This window comes from Microtus ochrogaster, chromosome 8 (assembly GCF_000317375.1).
Source record: "Microtus ochrogaster isolate Prairie Vole_2 chromosome 8, MicOch1.0, whole genome shotgun sequence".
NCBI classification, from domain to species: Eukaryota; Metazoa; Chordata; class Mammalia; order Rodentia; family Cricetidae; genus Microtus; species Microtus ochrogaster.
Window position 1 is genome coordinate 16,308,025 of NC_022015.1, and position 15,381 is coordinate 16,323,405.

The window sequence follows — 15,381 nt, forward strand, 5'->3', positions numbered from 1 at the left end:
TGTGCAGGGTGAAGGTGGAGGTGTAAGGTGGGCAGTGTGGAGGTGTGAAGTTAGTTTCATTACATCTGTTGTCAGGGAGCAGAGAGACAAATGCTATTACTCCGAGTTCTCCTGACACTCTTTTTATTTAGTCTGTGACCCCTGTGCCTGGGATAGTGTAGCCACACCCAGAGGGGTCTTTTCTCTAGCTAAACCACAGACTTGCCCAGAGATGTGTCTGCAGTGTGACTCTAAATACAAATACGGTGCCAATGAAGATCATCATGCAGCAGGGAGCTGTTGTTAAGAAAAAAATTCTCTGTAACGTCTCAATTTTACTGGGAGCTCTTAAAAATACAAAGCCTGGGGGTAGAGTTCAGAGGTAGAGGGCTTGCTTAGTAGGCAGAACTCGCTAGGTTCCACTCCCAGTGCCACAAAAAGTCTTCACAAGTTGAAAAGGGTAACACACAAATGGTGATGGACGTGTGGTAGTTTGGAACATGTTTTCTCCCAGTGTTTTGTGTTCTTGGGGTTTCCCCAGACACTGGTGTGATTACTGATCGCGTACTGACTGGGACGGTGAGACTGTGGGTGCTAATCCAAAAATTAACAGCAGAGGGCAGCCGGTGCCCAAAGATGGCAGCGCTCCCCGCAACAAGCTCCTCCAACGCAGCTGCCAGGGACATTAGTGATGTACAAAATCGGCGGGAGCAGCTCAGGACTGCCGCTAACTTGGGGTCCGTGAATTGAAAATTACCTCCTTGAAAGAACGTACAGCAACAGAGTCAGAAAATTAGAACTCTACCCGAACCTATAAAACTCCATGCGGGACTCTAGGTCCTCACACAATCTGGCTTCCCCTTTGCCCCTCTGACTAAAGAAAGTCTTATACTCTCCACGGGGGCCAGCCTACTCCTGAGAGGTTTTGCTTTGAGGTTTCCTCACTCTGGAAGGCTCTTCTATCAGGAGGCTCATTCCCTTACCTGTGTGAGATCTTAAGTCACAGACCTTAAGTCTGATCCCCCCCCCCATTAACCCATTAACCTCTGTATCTTCATTTGAAAGGCAGCCAGGGTAGTCCTTACCCTTGTTGCTCACACAAGCGTTTTCACTCTGTAACTGAAATAAGCAGCTGCTTAGCCAGAATGTAAACTTCCTAAATCAGAGCCATACCCAACCCTTTCATAATTGTTTGCGGAATGTAGCTACATCACAGCGCTACTTACGAAAGACGTTGACCCTGGAAGGAAGAATATGGTGGAATAGACCGCTATCTCTAATGGGCTCTAGATCCTAGGATTTGGCAGTTTGGGGTGGGCTCAGTTGGGTGTCATTTCTGATGTTTACCAGGTGCTCTCAGCTGGATCTGCTTATTCCTCTCTAGTTAGCCGCCAGGCCTGCTGAGACACCTTAGTTTCCCTCCACCGGGCTTTTGTCTTCTGGTATGCTGGGTAGGGGTTGTTTACACAGTGGCCTCAGCTTTCCAAACATGGCAATCCAAGAGCTGTCCAAGTGGCTCAAGTCCCTGTTGGCTAACAGCCCTGTGACCTAAGCTGATCTCCCATACTGACCTGCAGTCCTGGATGGGAGGGGCTACCAAGTCACTCGCAAAGCAGGTGAATTCAGGAGGAGATTGTCTGGCCCTTTTATTTGCAACATGCCACAGCAAATAAGATTATAAGACTGCTTTTAAGAAAGTAATAAAAATCTTTCCATTAGTGCATTAAGGTGCTCTGTTAGTCATTTCACATTATTACAGAAAAAGAAAAAGGTTTATTTAGCAGTTTAGAATCCAAGGTAGGGCAGGTTCTCACTGATTCAGACACTAGTGACCAGGGGCTGGCTGTGGTTGTATAACCTCATGTCCAAAACATATGAGGGAGAAATGTCACATTATGAGATGGAAAATCCAGGAATGAAGGAAGGGCCAGGCTGGACCCCTCTCCATCAACCTGTTCATGAGAATTTAAGGGGCAGGAACCTCATTGACCACAGGACCTCCCACTAAGTCTCAGCTCTATTATATTATTATTATTATTTTAGTGCAGGACCTCACTGTGTAACCACAGCTAGCCTGGCACTCCCAATCCTCCTGCTTCAGCCTCCCTGGTCCTGGAATTAAGGTATATGTACCACCATACCTACACCTGAGTCCCTCCTCTTAAGAATTCCCCCTGTATCTTCTCATTCTTCCATCCTGGCAATCAAGCTCCAAACCATAACCCTCGGGGGCCACCCAAGCCATAATCAAATCACAAAAGATGCCCATTTATTCACTATAACACCAGCTGTGTTTTACCACATTTACAATGCAGATAATGAAAAGCTGTCTTTTATTCAAAAGACATCCTTAAGGTTGCATAATTGGTAATGGGGAGAAGCTGACCTCAGTGTGGGCTCTTACACAGCTGGTTATGCCCTCCTGCTGTGGGTGGGACATCAACCCCTGGTTTCGACTTGGGGCTGGACTTGCAATTTGCTTTGGCTGATGGTGTATTAGGAGGTGAACTGCAATCAGAGACTTGAAATAGTCTTGCAGGTTGGTGCTGGCCTTCTCAGGGACTTCTGCCACTGCCATCAGAATGTGTCCACACTAGTGTGCTGGGGATAGAAACTTGGAGCTGAGCGGAAGCAACTTAGCTATCCATCAGAGGCCAGTCCAGACGTGCAGAAGCTAACGGATACCCAGGCATGTGGGCAAGTTGCCCAGAATCAGCAGAGCTTCCCGCCTGACCCTTGGCTGACCCAGGTATGTGCACTGATTGCTCCCATCTCACTTGCCTCTCCACGGAAGATCTGTGGTCTCCACAGAGGATCTGTAATCTCCCTAAAGGATTTAAGAGGTCCCACAGGTCTAGACTACAGACCTAGACTCAAGTGGACTTGGGCACTCTACTGGGCCATCCTTCATAGAACTGGTGATCTCTGGTAATATCCCCTCTGATGGGGGAGAGGCTTTTTGGCTCCTTTAGGAAAATCTCATTCTTGCTGATAAGCTAGCTCCATCCAGACCCTGGCATCTGATAGAGAGGGTCATGAGCAGCAGAAAAGGAAGCTGGCTTCTGCTGCCCAGAGCCTGCCTGTGGTGATGGATGGGAGGCCTGGTGGTGGGAGAAGAATGGTGATGTTTATGTTTCCTAAGGCAGGGCATTTCCTCCCAGGGCACAGGGTCAATGGAAACAGGGTCAGAACAAATCACTTTACATTTTCTCCCCTGTTATGTGTTCTTCATAAGAAATAACTCTATTCTTGAGACATGATAGGTCCAGGAAACTGCATCAAGGTTACATTCTTGGACAAATTTTCCTTGTAATTTTAATTTTTTTAATGGAAAACTGAACTCTCAGAGATGGAAAAACATTGACCCATTTCCCCATAAAAATGCTCATAAATATGAGATTTTACTTAAAATGTCAAGGGGTTTATCATGTCTGTGAAACTCACTTAGGGATCTAGATTGACTCTGGGAGAGTGTGGGAGTTAAAGAGGGAGGGGGTGAAGGGGAGAGAGTAGGGGTGCTGAACAAGTGGAGGTCAGAGGACAGCTTTTCTAGTGCTGATTCTCTTAGACACCTTTGCATGGGGGATGGGCTCTGGGGACTGAATTCAAGGTCAACAGGCTTGTGGAGCAAGCACCTTACCCACTGAGTTATCCTGCAGACCTTCGGTTTTGAATTCTTTTAATTTATTCATAGGCCACCTTCTTCATACTAAAAAAAAAAACAAAAAAACAAAAAAAAAAGTTTGCCAGTGTCGATTTCACTCTACAATACCAGACATAATTCCTTCCTATGGTGACATCCCTAAGGTCTAACCACCTCCCACTAGGCTCCGCCTCTTCGATCTTCCATACTCTTAATCTCATATTGGGAGATCAAGCCTTCAGCACACACTGTCCTCTTGGAGGATGTACTCAAACCACACCAAACACTTTCAACCTTCAAAACCTCTCCTCCCAAATCCTTCCTCCTGTTCCTCCCTCCTTCTTTAACTTTCTCATTTGTTTAGAACCAGTCACTCTGATGGTAACTGTTGAGCATCTGGACAAGTTACTTAACACTACCAAGGCTCAGCTTCCTCATTTGGATTCTGTGAGAACCATCTCTGCCCTCGAAGTCAGAGAGATGCTTAAATGTACTCGTGTCTATGTGTGGTCAGTAAATAATGGGTGAGTTAAAGAGCCCATGTGAGGTCCCTATGTCCAGATGCTTCAAATTCATCCCTGAACACACCTATGGCTCAGGCTTCACTGACAGAATACATATTTCACTATAAGGAAGAGCAAGAAAGACTTACCACCTGTAAGGGGGCCCTAGTGCTGGCCCAGACTCTAGAAGTTCTAAGTCTACTTTAGAGACACCTTTCCCCCTTCCCTTGCATCCTCTGGATACCCCCACAGAACAACAATAATCTCCCTAAAACACTGATTCTAGAATGCCAGATTGGCATTCACACTTTTTCTTTAATGCCCATTGATAAGGTCAAACTATTCAGAACTAACAGTAATAACAAAATAAACAAAAGTCAAGGTTTTTTGAATCCTAACTGAATAAGTAGAAGCTGATCTGGACCAGCAGGACACTCTTTAGTGACAGGGTCCTAAGGGAAGGGCCAGGGGACTAGAAGGTAAAGAATATAGGAAAGCTTGGAGTCAGGAGGTCTAGTATGAGTCTTATGTCAAACAAATCTCATTAAGAAGCACAGCATCTTATCACAACATTTTTAGGAAAAAAATGGAACAGAGTCAGTAGAAAACTATGATACAATGGGACAAAATCAGAAAGAAGCTAATCAAGCAATGTTGCACAAAAAGAACACAGCGAATCTCAAGTGTGTCATTGACCATGAACTCAGAAGCTTTGAGATTGATAACAGTAGCCTCTTAGGGTGGGAAGAGTTCTTGGAATTTGAAGTTGCAGCTCCTCCAAGTGCTGCAGGATAATGATTTTATACTATGTAAAGATTTGTCACCCATATTAGTTTAATAAAACACCGATTGGTCAATAGCCAGGCAGAAAGTATAGGCAGCGTGATCAGACTAAGAGAAATCTGGAAAGAGGAAAGGCAGAGAGTCAGTCACCAATCAGATGAAGAGGAAGCAAGATGAGAATGCCTTACTGAGAAAAGGTACCAAGCCATGTGGTTAAACATAGACAAGAATTATGGGTTAATTTAAGATGTAAGAGTTAGTTAGTAATAAGTCTAAGCTGAGAGGTCAAACAGTTTGTAATTAATATAAGGCTCTGTGTGTTTCTTTGGAACTGAACAGCTGCAGGGCTGTGCAGGACAGAAACTTTAGTCTATACACAAGGCCTTGGCCCCAGGCCATTACTGGCCCTTCCAATTATGCACCTGATTTTAGACGAAGAATTCAATTCCTTCTCTTTACATCAGGCCCTAGGGAAAGTCCAGGACCACTCTAGCTCTCAACAGAGGCAGAGTATTGGGAACATGGTGTAGTATGTAGGGTGTACTATTTTTTATGTTTTTTTTTATTTTTCCATTCAAAATTTCCGCTTCCTCTCCTCCTCCCATTCTCCTCTTGCTCCCCCACTTCCCCTCCTCCCTCCCCCTCCAGTACTAAGAGAGGGCAAGGCACCTTGCCCTGTGGGAAGTCTAAGGCCCTCCCTGCTCCATCCAGGCCTAGGAAGGTATGCATCCAAACAGACCAGGATATGTAGTAGAAACAAGTCCTGGTGCCATTATCAATGGCTTCTCAGTTTGCCCCCATTGTCAGCCACATTCAGAGAATCTGGTTTGATTACATGCTCGTTTAGTCCCAGTCCAGCTGGATTTGGTGAGATCCCATTAGATCAGGCGCACTGTCTCAGTGGGTGGATCAACCCCTTGCGGTCCTGACCTCCTTGCTCATCTTCTTCCTCCTTCTGCTCTTCAACTGGACCTTGGGAGCTCAGTCCAGTGTTCTGATGTGGGTCTCTGTCTTTATCTCCATCCATTGCCAGAGGAAGGTTCTATGGTGATATTCGAGATATTCATCAGTGTGACTATGGGACAAGGCCAGTTTAGGCACCCTCTCCTCTGCTGCTCAGGGACCTAGCTGGGGACATCCCTGTGGACACCTGGGATCCCCTCTAGAGCCAAGTCTCTTGCCAACCCTAAAATAGCTCCCTTAATGAAGATATCTTCTTCCCTGCTCCTATATCCGCCCTTCCTCCATCTCAACCCTCCCACTCACCCAAGCTCTCCCCAATCCTTCCCTTCTCCCTTCTCTCTCCCCCTTCTCCCCTTCTCCTACCCCACCCCTACTCCCATGCTCCCAACTTTTGCCTGGTGATCTTGTCTGCTTCCATTCCAGGAGGATTTATATATGTTTTTCCTTGGGTTCACCTTATTATTTGGCTTCTCTAGGCTTGTGAACTATAGGTTCAATGTCCTTTGTTTATGGCTAGAGACCACTAATGAGTGAGTACATACCGTATTCATCTTTTTGGGTCTGGGTTATCTCACTCAGGATAGTGTTTTCTATTTCTATCCATTTGCATGCAAAATTCAAGATGTCATTTTTTTTTTTTACCACTGAGTTGTACTCTAATGTGTATATGTGCCACACTTTTTATCCATTCTTCCATTGAGGAACATCTAGTACATTGTAGGGTGTACTATTTAAGTGATTGCTGTGAAGATGCTAGTGTTGCTGGTAAAATGATGATGGTAGAGGTGGTGATGACAATAAGAATAGTGGGCATCAATTTGTTTAATCTTCACAAATATAAAGATTTTTGCCTAACTCTTATAAGTACAAGAAATTCTGGGTAAGTATCTCCTTTAAGTCCTTTCTTTAGTGGGCACGGGTTAGGGATGTTGTGCTAGGATGGGAAAGATAATTTTCATTAGATGATGATACTGCTTCCTCCTCTAGTGTTTGTCCATCAGTCAGTGGCTCACAAAGTGTTTTTATATCAAGGCATCCATCCATTCATTTATCCCAATATACCTGCAGAGATAGTATTATTGTTTTTGAAATAATACTCCCCCTCCAGGTTTCAAGAATCACATCTGTTTCCTAATGGTCTCTGAGTGTTCCTTAGAAGATCTGATGCTGGTTTTCCACTTCCAAAGTTGGGAGAACTTGGGTAGAAGTCCTTTAAAGAAATTCCTTAGAGCTAAATATGGTGGTGCATGCCTTTAATGTCAGCACCAGAGAGGCAGAAGGAGGCCAATTTCTGTGAGTTTGAGGCCAGCTTGGGGGTACATAGTGAGTTCCAGGCCAGCCAGAGGTACAGAGTTAGACACTGTCAAAAAAAAAAAAAATCCTTAGGTAAGTTATTAAGTAGTCAGACACAGAGCAATTGGTCTATGTTCTAGTCACTGTCTTTTTTTTTTTTAACCTCTGTGGTGGTTATCTCAATTAACTCTGTGGACTAAGGGATGCCTGGGGGCACATCTCCAGGAATGAGCAAGAATGCATTTCCATGGACAATTGTCCCAACCCCTCTATACGTTATGATATGACAACAGTTCTGGGAGGTGGTGAAAGGTAGGAAGTGGGGCATATGTAGAGGAAGCAGGTCATTATATGCATGTCTTCATAGGGATCCTGGCCTGTTCCTCTTTCTCTTTGCTTTCTAGCTACTGTGATGTGAACAGTTGGCCTCTGTCACATGCTCCCACTGCCAAGATAGGATGTTCTTCCCAAGTACAAGACAAACAACCATGGACTGAACCCGCTGAGACCACGAGCCAAAATAAACCTTTCACATTTAAGTCAGTCTTTGTTACAATGATGTGAAAACTGGGTAATACAGCCTCTATCTCAGACCTCCTTTTTGGGCTTCAAAGAACCTACTTGTCTTTTCTTCTTGCCTGTCTCTGGGAATTTCTATCACATGTCCAACACTGAGATCCTGATTGCCCAACTCCTCTCTTTCAAGCTATTTATCTTAAAATTTCCATGTGTCCTTTCTCTCTCTCTCCCTCTCGCTCTCTTTTCTCTCTCAAGATCTATTTTTGTTTTATTTGTCTGACTATTTTGTACACATGTATATGAGCCATGTGCATGTAGTACCCACAGAGACAAGAAGATGGCATTAGATCCCTTGGAACTGGAGGTATAGATAATTCCATATAGGTTCTGAGAATTGAACCTGGGTCCTCTGCAAGAGCAGTAAGTGTTCTTAACTGCTGAGCCATCTCTCCAGCCTCTCTCTGTTTCCTCTGTCTATCACTAGGTCTTGCTGACCTTGCTTCCAGGTTCATCTGTGCCTTCCCTGTTTCTTGCCGTAGCTTTAGCAACAGTGGTCTTTATCATCCACTCTTCCAGATCATTTACTGCAGTGATCTCATAAACTTTCCTTGCCTTAATCTTTGCTCTCATTCAAAGGATTTAATGAGTGATCTTTAAAAGAAAGGCATGAGATAATTTCATTTTCCTTTCACTGTTTCCTAAGTCTCATGTCCAAGGGATTTTTGGTTCATTCTTTCTTTATAAACCCTCTCTGTCCATTCCTTTATCTTACTTACGTAGCTTCAAATATCCAGACCTTTTCAAACCATTCCTTTATCAAAGCCCTTGCTGTTCTTTTTCCTTTGATCACTCTTACTCTGGATTTGAGAAGCCTCTTGCTCTGGGTCTCAGCATGTCGAATATCATCTTCCTGGAGTCTCTTGTCTACAGTCATTCCTTCATTGTCTTCACTAGGAAGTGTTGTTCTCATTTTGTCTCTGGCTTTTTGGAATCATTCTGTTCCTGTTCAACCATGTTGAAGGGAGCTGGGGGCCTGTGTTCCTGCCACCCAGCTCCCAGCTGCCTGGCTAGCTTATGCCCCAAAACAACAACACACAAACTGTATTCATTTAAACACTGCTTGGCCTACTAGCTCTAGCCTCTTAGGGGCTAATTCTCACAATCTTGCCTAACTCATATTTAGTAATCTGTGTAGCACCAGTCTTACTGGGAAAGATTCAGCATGTCTGACCTGGCGGCTGGCTGCATTGCGTCTGCCCTGGAGAGGAGTGTGCATCTGCCTCACTTCCTTTTCCTCCCAGCATTCTTTTCTGTTTACTCCACCCACCTATGTTCTAACCTATAAGGCCAAGCAGTTTCTTTATTAATTAACCACTGACCTTTCTCCATCATAACCAATCAGATTATGAATGTGATGAGGATAAAGACTGAGAATGCCAGATGTACAAAATAAACAACAGCAAACTAGGAACAACAACAACGACAAAATCCAAGTTGTTCAGTGAGATTTGCATTTCAGATAAACAATGAATAAGAATTCGGTCTAAGTATAATTCAAGAATGGCACAGGACATACTTTTACAAATTTAACTTAGCATTCTTTATTTTATCTTGCAACCGCACCTCTAGTAACCATTGTAATACTGACTCACAGGGGTTTAGTAAGCATTAGTCCAGTGTGAGGAAGTGTATTCAGAGGAAGCAATGATCTAGGAAAGGAACCTTTCCACCTTTTTAGTCACATTGAAACATCCACCTCCACTATCCTTAGCTCATAGCAATCACTGGTATACTTGCTATTTCTGAAATTTTGTGTTTTTGAGAATGTTACTTAAGTGGAATTATAAAACATGCATCCTTTTGAGAATAGCTTTTTCTTTTGTCCAATGTAATGCCCTTGAAAGCTGTTTAAATTGTATCAATAGCTTATTGATTTTCATTGCTGAGTGGTACTGTTGAGGGTATGCATGTAGCACTGTTTGTCTAAGTTTCATAAAATTGTTAAGAATAATTGTGTATAGATTTTCAAGTGGGGATAAATTTTATTTTATTTTTTAAAAATAAACTCCTAGGACTACAATTGCAGGGTCATTCAGGAGGTACATACTTTATTTAAAAATTTTAGTTTATTTTTCTTTTTTACTTATTGTGTGTAGAGGTGCATGTCACATGTGTGTGTGTGAATATAGAGAACAACTTTTGGTGTCATCCCTCAGGAGTGTTCTACCTCATTGTTTGAGACACAGTCTGTTTTGGGAACCTGGGCTCTGATGGGGAAAGTCTTGTTAACTAATAATCTTTAAGAGGTGGGTCTTAGTTAAGGAGTGGCTTCATTGGGACCCAGGTTAAAAGGTGTGCACCTCTGTATATGTGCTCTCTGTGACTTTTTCCTGCTGGACATTGCTGTGCTTGGGTTTCTCGTTTCCTGTTTCGTGACTTTTTTCCCCTTATAATAAATAAAATATAATTGTTTTATCCTTAGCTAGCCTGGTTACTTCTACAGTTGGTGCCCAACATGGGGCTACTAGAGTCTCTGGCGGCTCTGGCCAGCTGCAGACATGCTACCCTTAATTTGGGCTTAGATTTTCCCGCACAGCAGCCCTGATTAGCTGCTACTGGCTGACTTCTGGGTCCAGTTTTTTTTTTTTTTTGCACTCGCAGATGCTCAAGCAATGCCAAGGGTGTGATAGTCAGAGAGACATGGGAGGCCGAGGTGGCAAAGGCTGAGGAACTTGCACCCAGCACTGCCATTGCCGCTGGGGGCAACGTACCCTCTGTCCTGAGCAGGAGGCTCTGCCTTCCTCTGTCGACTGTCTCCTGGGACCTCTGGAGAGTACGCAGGAGAAAAAGAGCTGTGGATATCATAAAAATTAATACATATTTGAATAAGAAAAATGTGGTTTTGGTCTTTACTCTCTGTATGTTTCCTCATTCCTGAAATAGACAAATATCTATGCCTTGACTTTGTCAGCAAGCATAACATAGCACAGAGGTTAGGAATACAGACTTCAGAATCTGGCTGCCTGGGCTCAGATCCCAGCACCAATCTCATGTACATTTCATGGACTAAGTTATTTATGTCTTGTGCTCCAGTTGCCTTACCAGCTAACTGGGAAAAGTAAGAGCAGCTACTTCATAAGTTTGCTCCAAAGGTGAATGAGTTAGAACAGTATCTGGTACTAGAGAAGTGCTTTTGTTGTGATATTTATGTTAAACCAGATGTACTTAGTGCCACTTAGATGCTTAGTGAAACTTTGATTCTTAGTTTCATGATAACTAAAAGAAATCAAATAGCATTAATTAGGATATATAAAAAGCACCAATCTTCTCTACCTATCTTTTCTGTTCTTTGGAGGCAACCATTTTTAACTTGCTGAGTTATGGCATGGCTGTCTGAATGAGAATGGCCACCACAGGCTCATGTTTGAGTACTTAGCCCCCAGTGGATAAAACCGTTTGGCAAGAATTAGGAGTTGTGTCACGGGGGAGCAGGCTTTGAGGTTTCCAAAGCCCACGCCATTTTCCACTCCCGCCTTCATTTGTCTCCTTCTGTGGTTAAAGATGCAAGCTCTCAGCTATTGCTCCAGTGCCATGTGCGCCTGCTTGCTGCCATGCTGCTCATGGACTCATCCTCCGAAACTCTACGCCTCCAGCAAACTCATCAATAAGTTTTCTTTGTTCATGGTGCTTTCTCACAGCAGTTGAAAAGTAACTAAGACAAGTACTTTTTTTTAAAAAAAGCTTGTAATTATCTCCCTTATTCATTTATTTGCTTTTGCATATAGTACAAAGAGAAGCAGTTGGAAGAATTTTATAACATGGACAGATACAAAAATTGAACATGCAGCACTTTTTAATCTTTAATATTCATAGTGAATTAAGTTATTATTGCCCAATACTACTAAATGTTTCAAGGCATTGTAAAGTCCATTATATGTACAAATAGTGAAAAGATATGGATATTTGTTTTTTATAACAACTACCATTACTACTAGTAAGGTTATTTTCAGTAATATAGAGCCAAATATTCTTGACTTGTTTTTAATGCTTGATTTTTCCAATGAAACCAATTTAAAAAGAGAAGAAAACACAAGCTATTGTTTTTAGATCCTAGCTTGCAATAACTCCCCCTTTCCTTCCTCAAAAGTACATTGATGTGGGAGTGTCATATATCAATCTGTTGATTTCATTGGTTAAGCAATAAAGAAATGGCTTGGCCCTCATAGGTTAAAACATAGGTGGGAGGAGTAAACAGAACAGAATGCTGGGAGGAAGAGGAAGTGAGCTCAGACTCGACAGCTCTGCTCTATGGAGCAGAGACGCCATGCTCCCCTCTCCTGGGCAGACGCGGGGAGAGCTCTGCTCTCTGAGACACACGCGATGAAGCTCCGACCCAGGATGGACATAGGCTAGAATCTCCCTGGTAAGCCACCTCGTGGGCTACAGAAGATTATTAGAAATGGGCTAGTCCAGGTGCGAGAGTTAGCCTAGAAGAGGCTAGATAGAAATGGGCCAAGCAGTGTTTAAATGAATACAGTTTGTATGTTGTTATTTCAGGGCATAAGCTAGCAGGCGGCCAGGGTGCTGGGGACACAGGCCCACCGCTCATATTACTACATTACATTGCCCATGTCCCCCCCCCCCAAGGCTACACTCTCTTGTATCACTCTGTTTTTACATTAATAACAGAGGTTATCTGTGCGTTATGAAATTGCTTTCTTCCTTTGCCAGACCTGAACATCTATGGACATAGATAGTACACGGTGATGTAATGTGCTCCTGATGTATTGGCTTCAGGTATTATCTGTTTACATCGTGAAATAATGGTGGGGCGCTCCGTTCTTCAATACTACTTACCTTCTGTTCTCCAATATGATGAGATGATTCTTTACGCCACCAGCAACTGCTGAGACAGAAACAAACCAAAGCTGTGCTCTCGCTATGTTTTTCCCCTGAAAAATTTACTTCTTCCCACTATGCAGGATTTATAATTGTCTTGTTTTATTTTCTTGTATTTGTGCTGCTTGACTTTCGCATAGACACAAAGCATTTACAAGCTTCATCATGCCCTTCACTCTAAACAGCACTCCCCTTAATATCTGGTCTTATATTGCTCTCTGCTACACCACGCCAAGACTGTAACAAGGCAATTAACCCTTTTCTATTCTTATTCAGCCCAGTACCACTCCTATTGGCAATCATCACTCGCCTGTGCTCATCCTTTTCCCTTTTTCATCTTTCAATGATTTTTGGTCACTTTGCATCCTTTCCCTAGCTATGTTCTTTCTCGGTCACTCATTTGGACTTCTCAACAGTCCATTCAAAGCAGTATTGCTGTTACTCTATCAGTTTTGGCTCATTAGAGATCAACATTTTGAAGTGTTCTCATTCTCATAGGGCACCCCAAAGATAACTTGATCCATGGCCAAAAGGCCACTTGTTGTAATGCATATATGATTGAGACAAAGCTCTGGCGGGGAACAGCAAGCTAAGGGCAGCTGATTATAATGAAAGGCTTAAATAAGGCACAAATGCTTCAGGCATGACAAGAAACACAGATTGAAAGAATAAATGGTTGATGCCAGAAGAAAAAACTCTCCAGAAGCAGAGAAACCTTTCCCACAGCTGTGCTGGTCAAAGTACAGACGTTAGGAAAGCGGGTTCCATGTTTTAAGAGCCAGTAGCCCACTTTGTTGACAAGTCATAAGTCAAGAAACAGGCGTAATAAAGAATGCATTGAAAACATCATTTTGACACAAGGCTATAAAGTAGGCACCAAAAGAATGGGGCACAGGGAGGTTTTTTTTTTTTTAAACATATTACTGGTTGATATGAGATGTTGAACTTGGAAGTCTACATATTTCAGATTTATGAAGCAATGTGTAAGCATTAAGGCCTTGGCTCTGTTCCAAAGTTCCATGTATTATCTAAATGAATCCACTTAGATCAATTGTGTACCCCTTGGCTTTTATTGTGTATTCTGTCTTCATTAATTCCTGTTGAGCAAGAGCTTAAATTACCTCGTCAGATCGACCAGCACCCTTTCCACACCTGGCTTTAACCCTGCTGGGTTGGGGGTCTGGGATCCCAGGTTGCTTCGTAAAGTGAGTGTGGATTTTCTATTTGCCGTCTCTTGGGATCTAGTCAATGCTTTCTGGCTTTACGCGTGACATTTCCACTCTCATCTTGGGCCCTTTCTGGGATCTATGGAGCTTTGGTGGGAATTTTTGCCTTTGTCTTGCTCTGTGAAACTGGCTGGTTGCTGATCTGGGCATCAACAGATATCAACCCTAGTACAGATTTTCCCCAACTCATTTTCTCCCCTGCCGCATGAAGGGATTCAGCAGATCCTCTCATTCACTCTCCACGTGCTTAGTCTAATACTTTCTCTTCTCTTAGTAATGGAACCTAAGGCGGGAAGAACCTTGTCATGAAACTGTAATTGAGGACCAGGAAAGACTTTTGATAGAAACACCTTCGTGATTCAGAAGTGTGGTTCCTTTCCACATGCACCCTGCTTTAGTCTTCTTGTGCACCGATAACAAAAATAAGGTAGACTAAGCAATTCCTAAAGAATAGAAAGCTGTGTAGGGTGGAAAGTCCTACGTCAGGGTTCCTGGGTCAGCATATCAGTTTGTGATGAGGACAGTTCTCGACTTCCTTCCCTAGCCCACAGTTGCTATCCTCACACAATAAAGGTGGAAGGGTGACAAAGACTAGCTGTCCATCTCAGGATTAATCATATCCATGAGTGTGGCACTTTCATGTCCTATTTTCCAAAGCCCCCTCCCTTCACCAATACTGTTGACATAGGAATTAAGTTTTGGAGGATATATAAACATTCAAACTACAATACACCTCAGTCTTGAGAATTGCTGAACTCAATTTTCCTTTTGTTCTTTTTTTAGGCTTTCTGTGGGGGTAACAACAGGGACCAAAATGATGGCAAGAAGTGGGGGAGGCTGCACATAAAAACCAGCTTGTTGAGCGCTGTAGTGGGAGAAAGCAGGTGGAACTGGGCGCTCTGAGCTCCATGAACTCAGAGGTGGGAACTTGTCTCAGCCGACACCCACTGTCTCTGCACTTCTGGTGTAATCTCCTTCATTTCTTTGAGCACCACAGGCTCACAGGTTAGTCCAACAGGTGAGACAGGAACCATTAAATGTAACCAGCTCCCAATAACTTCAGAAATTCAAGATTTCTTTTTCCTGTAAGAGAGAGTTCAGCCACTCTTTTCCTCCTGCCTGAAAAGCAGACAGTATGGTCTGTCTCTCGGAACCCAGGGGAAATGGGAATAATCTCTCTAGCCTCACTTGGTGTTAGCTGCTTGCTTTCCTCACTGATTTTAGAAGTGGCTTAGCCAAACCATCACATGATAGACACCCCGCTAGCATTAACTTTACTGTGGATAATACTTCTGATGTGTGATCCCCTTGGTAACATTTTGAAAATGGGTCTGGAGACTGCCTTGTCTAGCTCAAATTAGTTGAAGTTACCAACCCTGTCATTTGGGCTGCACAGAGGTATGTGACATCAAAACTCCATCAATAGATGCTCATGCTCGATGAAGAAAGTATGGAATATATACATATTAGAGTATTACTCAGCAGTAAAAAACAAGGACTTCTTGAATTTTGCATGCAAATGGATGGAAATAGAAAACACTATCCTGAGTGAGGTAAGCCAGACCCAAAAAGA